Source organism: Phaethon lepturus, unplaced genomic scaffold (assembly GCF_000687285.1).
Source record: "Phaethon lepturus isolate BGI_N335 unplaced genomic scaffold, ASM68728v1 scaffold30727, whole genome shotgun sequence".
NCBI lineage: Eukaryota > Metazoa > Chordata > Aves > Phaethontiformes > Phaethontidae > Phaethon > Phaethon lepturus.
In genome coordinates this window covers 33,719-39,718 of record NW_010550316.1, presented here as the reverse complement: position 1 = coordinate 39,718, position 6,000 = coordinate 33,719, and the positions used below count along the sequence as shown (strand labels likewise).

Genomic DNA, 6,000 nt, shown 5'->3' with positions numbered 1-6,000 from the left:
CAGCTCTCTCAGTACTCTCGGGTGGATAAAGGTAGCTGTTGCATAAATAGTTCTACTTTCTCTTTACATGGACGTTGAGTTCATTATGTCTTCCCCATGACCTCTGCTTGCTCCAAGAGTTTGCGAGAGTGCTTGCTGCCCTCTGGGCCGGTCTGCGCTTCTTTCAGCTCTGTAGTGGGCTGAGGCAGCATGTACTGCTCCTGCAGCTCCTTATGCTGGCAAGCATCCGCATCCATTTGGATCTGAAGGTCCTGAAAGCAGATGAAAGATTAATGTAAATAATGAAGGGAGAGGAAATGGAAAGATTTAGGAGGTCTCTCTGCAAAGCTGTTCTTTAAGGTGATGCCAGATATTGAAATAATTTTTTAAAAATCCCGCCATCCCCCAAAAAACCCCCGTCGTTTGTTTCCAGTATCGTGTGTGTCTATCCTACATCACTGTAGCCACACTGACTTTAAGAGAATTACTTCTGACTGAGACTGATGTGACTGAGGACAAGTTAGGTTTGAGAGTGTGTGTGTATGTATATATATACACATATGTCTAGAGAGAAAGAATCTTTGTTGTTACTCTTTAAGTTACTGTAATTGGATTTTTGGCAGCAGTTGTATCACTTTATTCCAACAAAGAGACTAGCCTTTTGCTAATTTACTTACTCAGCTTTATTTTAGAAGTTAAGAGCCAATGGAAGCTCGCTTAGTTTTACATCTCTTAGTTTGTAGTCCATTTCTTGGCTGTCCTGTTCAAACAGCAATTACATCTTCTCTTAAAAGCAGAACTTTTTTGTTCTAATTACGTATGAATAGTTCCTTGGGTTTCTAGTTTGACAAAACCTGATAGTAACGCTTGTCTTGCATAAGGTTTGTTGGAACTACTGCAGATTGAAATTGGTATGAGTGGGAGAACCAAGGCTTTTGAATATAAATTCCCAATTTGTTCAAGACACTGCCTAAGCAAGCATATGTAATCTGCTTTGTTGCTTAAGCTATAAAATAGAACTGGTATGCTTTTTCATTTAGAGACCTGTTCCACCCTCTCCAGTTTACCTTGACATGCTGTTGCAGTTTATTCAGTGTCCTGACAGGCTCACTGTTGTTCCTGTTGGCATGATCCAGTTGCATTTCCATTCTGGTCGGGTCAGTGTCCATCTTCTTGAGCCTGAGAGCTTCAGCACTCCCCTTCGCTTCAGCCTCCAGACTTGCCTGCAGAGACTCAATTGTGTGCTGGGAATTATTTCTGTGGAGTCCAGTGAAGCATATGGTACAGCATTCTGTTATGTTGAGTCGGATCCAGCCTTTGTATCAAATTATTGCCCACCAAGTAATAAAAAACACAGTTACTTTTCAAACCTATTTAAAACTGGTACTAGGATTTTGCACCAAGCCATTCATGAATACCTTCTTTTAAAACATAGGACTAGGAAAGCTTTCAAGAGGTCATCTTAAAAATCTACTGCCTAAAATCTGGATCACCTCCTGATAAACCAGGCCCACTAGACAACATGTGACAAGGGTGCACTTAACTTCCAATAATGGAGACTCTACAACCTCCAGAAAATCTGGTCCAAGGAGTAATTCCCATTAACGATTATAAAACGTTCCTAGTGTCTAACTTAAAACCTCCATGCTGCACCCTTTGCCTGTGGCGTAATGTCATACCATCACCTGGTTGTTTCAAATTCTTCCTTCCTATGTTCTCCTGTCAATGCCAGCTTTAACCTGAGCCACTTTGAGATGAATGCAAATCAATTTACTTTCTTCAGCCTGCAAGGGTGCAACAGATGGGCAAATAAATGCCCTTTGTGGGATTATATATGCAAAATCTGGTGGAATGTGGGCAGCAGGCACCAGGCTGGCATGCAGCTCTCACATCTGTGGCATTGGTACCTCCAGGGAAGACTCTGCTTCTTCCACTCCTACCTGCAGTTCATCCTTATCAATCGCCAGTCTCTTATCTTTTGCAGCTCATGAATGCTCTTCCCTCCCTCCCCCAGCTGATTGATTAGATCCTTAATTTCCTCTAGGGAACAAAAGGGATATTTCATATGATAGGTTTATTTCAGGACTGTGAACTTTACCGAGTGCACTAGACATTCTTCGAATGGAAATAGCATGAAATGGTTCCAGTCACTCTATATCAGCTGCCCTTTTCTTTTGATACTAAATATTATCCTGGATTTTTGAATGAGCCCTGCTAGCTGCATGTGTTCATGGAGGTGGAAGAATGAAGCCCATTAAATCAAGAGAAATTTTTTCCAGTTTTTATCCAGCCTTCCCCTTTTCCCCTTTCAGATGGCTGCTCTTACAAAACAAAACCAGGATGCCACATTATCTCTCTACAGGGGAATGGGGCTCTCTGCCAGCTGATGTAGGCCAGAGCAAAGGGTTGGGGGGAGATAGCCTGGAAAACACTGGGTCTGTGCCAGAGAGTCCATCACTGGTTTCTGCTGGCCACAAGGACAGCAGATTGTAGCATCTTCTAAATATTTACAGTGTCATCTTCTAGCCTCCTGTAAGAGATCAATCTTTGCAATTTAAAGAAGTGGGGTTTTTTTTAAATAAAAACAAACAAAAAAAAGGAGCCAAGGCAGCTGGTCTCCCTGTACAGCCAGTGTGGGGGGGAAGTGCTGCAAAGAGGGAGACTCTGAGCAGGAGTTTGACTTGGTCTGAACTGATTCCTGGAAATGCCTAATCCTCCCCACTGAGGTTAAAGGGAACGTCATCTTCCCAGGGTAAAGCTGGCCATTGTTAATAGTCCTGTAAGTGAATTGCTCAGAGTTAGAGGGAATGCTGGTAGCCAGAACGGGGACTGCAGCTGTATCTTACTTAACTGTAACCGGTCCCTTATTCCCTTCTGTGGAGTTCTAGTGATGATATGTGGCCCAGCCTGGAGTGATGACCTCCTACTATAACAGTGAGTACAACCAAGCTGCTATTGTGATCTCGCTTTGAGGGTTCAGAAAGGACCTTGATCCTGAATGTTATCCCTGGAGTCGGTTCCCTGGAAGCAGTACACAGGTGCTAGTTACAATCTTGGGTGATCCGATAGGGGTGGTGTGTGTGTGAGTGCAGACTCAGTCCCAAGAACAGAATCTAACCTGTGACTTTAAGTGCATCAAATGTATGTTTCCAGAGAGTGAAAGCACTGCTAGAAATAAGAAAAGTGGAATAGGTGCTGGAAGACATCACAAGAGATCATTCAGTAGGAATCAAGTGGCTTATGATTTGCAGAGTTTTTTAACATCAAACCAGTACTTACCCTGAAGGGCCCTTGTTCTCCTTTTTTGTAGATTCCAGGTGCTCCAAGGATTCTTCATAGGCAGCCTTAAGCTCAAAATTTTCAGTTGCATATATTCCTTCTGGGAACTCTCTATTTCCACCTGCAGCTCTTTGCATTTTTTGTTGCCGTTCCACCAGCATCTTATCAAAGGCTCTCTGCTTCTTGTCCAGGGCAGCACAAGCAGCACTGACCTGGAAAGATAAAGCCAGGCATTCACCGGACACAAGTTTTCTTTACACTTCAGTTCTCTGTGTGTCCTGCCAGCTAGTCACAGTTAAATTGGCAGCCACTCTAATGACTGGCAGAGTTTCTCTTGGTCACTCTGAATGGATGATTAAAATGTTTATGAGGCTTTCTTTCCTCACCATTAGGAATTTAACAAGATCACCCAGTTCCCATCAGTGTGATAGTCTTCCTTGCCCCTGTGGTTATAATGATGCTGCTGTGGAGCAAATGTTTTCCACTTCAGATATTCCTTCTGCAGAGGTGCTGTTAGTAATCGCCTGGGTTGATTAGTGTGACTCTTTCTATTTCAAAGGCGATTTGGTTACAAACAAGATGTTATTCAAGACTATTTTAGACTGTGTTTAACTGCTTGTCATGAAGGGAAAGAATAAAGGTACATTTTTCTTTCCAAGGAGCTTTTAATCACAAATATTCTACGTATTCTTATGATCCACACATGTGTTCAGATACCATGGTGACAAGCACACCACAGGAACTGTAGAATAAAGAGCTGCTTCATTAAAGAAAGTGATGGTGAAACAGATTTTTTTTTTACAGCCCAGTAATGTAATGCTGTATGTGGGATTTTCGGCTCTTGAGACCTGTTCTCAGGCCGACTGCAGTCATTGGCAGATACCCAAGGACTTCAGTGAATTTGGAGCAGCCTTTGTGCCTATTTTAAGTAACATTTTTATTCAAATGTCCCACAGTTGCACTGCTATTCATGCTCTTACGCTAACACTAGCAAGAGTAGAAATACTAATTTAATGAAGGAGCATTTGTTGCTAGTGTTTAAACTACACGTTGTTTAGATCTGCTTTGAGCATGGTAGTTAATAACCAGTGGCCAACCCATTGGTACTGCAACACTGAGAAGTTCAAAGCAGGATATCATTATCCTTAAAAAGAAGATGAATACCTTGCCTTGTAGTAAAGCAGGGCTTTTGCTTTAGCTGTACTCTTGTTGTTGGAAGTCAGCTAATGAGCTTACAAGAAGCATGCTGTGTGCTCCTAGGAAGTAGCTGCTTATCTGGGTTTTCTCTTGATGTGATAAATCTTCGCCTTGCTTCTCATGGCCATACAGATAACTTGACATTTAATAGAGAGTTCTTAAAATATTGAGAAATAAGGGACCAGCCCAAAGCTGACCTGAGTTAAAAGTCTCCCAGGGCTTCCAGTACCAGGTCTTAGATCTTGCTGGTTAGGCACGTGCTGGATGCACTCTTGAATGACTGGATTTCTTGCCTTCTCAAGACCTACAGTGAGGTCTTCCACTTTGTTCTGAAGCCTCTGCTTAGTTTTCTCTGTATTGGCAATGCAGGCTTGATCTGATTCAGCTGTCGTCTTTGCTTCTTGAAGCCTCACAGCCAACTTTGTCCTGAGGGAAATAGCTTAGAAATATCCTGGTGAGTAGTTCCCAGAGTGAGGAGTGGTAGGAGTTAGCAGCCCTCATTTCCTAGAGCACCATCACTGTTTTCACTAGTGAAACGGTGAAATTCTGGCAGCAGCCTCAGAAAAGGGACTGTAAAACGGTTACTAGGATGTACCTGGTTCTTCCCCTCCATTGGTGGATAGGGCATATTAGGCTGCAGCTCAGGTCTTTGTTGCTGGATTGTTACTTGGTGATAGATATTTCAACCTTCCATTCAGGTAGGATATGGTCTAAGAGCAAAGTAGCCTCCCTCCCTTGTGATTATCCCTGGGCCTCAGTACAAAGTTGTGCAGAGATGTAGTAGCTTATTCCATTTCTCTCAACTTGTTCAGGTGCACGGTGAAACCCTCCAGATGTCTTAAACTTTTGGTGCTATTACGTGAAAGCACCTTTATGTTATCTCTGTTAGAGACTGCTACAAAGATTGGCTCGACTTCTAGCCTGTAATACCAGCTCTCAAGGACCAGATTCTAAGGGGTTTAATCTGATTTGGTGCTTGCTTCTTAGGAAATGCTGGTGGCTTTGGTAGGGCGGCTGTAAGAGTAAAGTCCTTGTTGGAATAAAGAAAGGCTATCCAAATTCAAGCCTTTATCAGAAAGGATCAGTGTTGGTTTTCTGTTGTCAGTGTGCAAGTGTTAGGTCTCAATAGTTTATTATTGCAAGTATTATTTTCTTTCTCGTGGCTGGAGCCCTTTGCTTTCTCTCTGTCTTACCAATTGAGTTCTAACAGATCACATCTGTAAGCTGTGACTCAGCAGCCAAACTAAATAATGAGACTGCCCTAAGTCCCATCCCAGACTCCCTGAAAGCTGAGTGCTCCCTTGGTTTCTTCCAGCTCCTCAGTTCTTTCAGTGGCATCAGTCTTGTATTGAGTCTTCCAGACTGTGACTTCAGTATTGACTTTTGAGACCAGGCACACAATATTGACATTAGAGCTGCAGTTCAGCTTTGCTCTCCTCTTCTTCCTCCAACTACTCTTTCACTGGATGCAAATCATGCTTGGTGTTGGCCAGGCTCACTACAGCAGCAGTACAGGTCTAGAGATAGCAGAGCCATTGTCACGTG

At 42.9% G+C, this 6,000-nt stretch overlaps 1 pseudogene; it reads right to left on the bottom strand.

Moving 5' to 3' along the window:
* Window positions 1-83: 83 nt before the first annotated feature.
* LOC104623443 overlaps window positions 84-6,000 on the bottom strand; it is a 28,786-nt pseudogene continuing 22,869 nt past the window's right edge.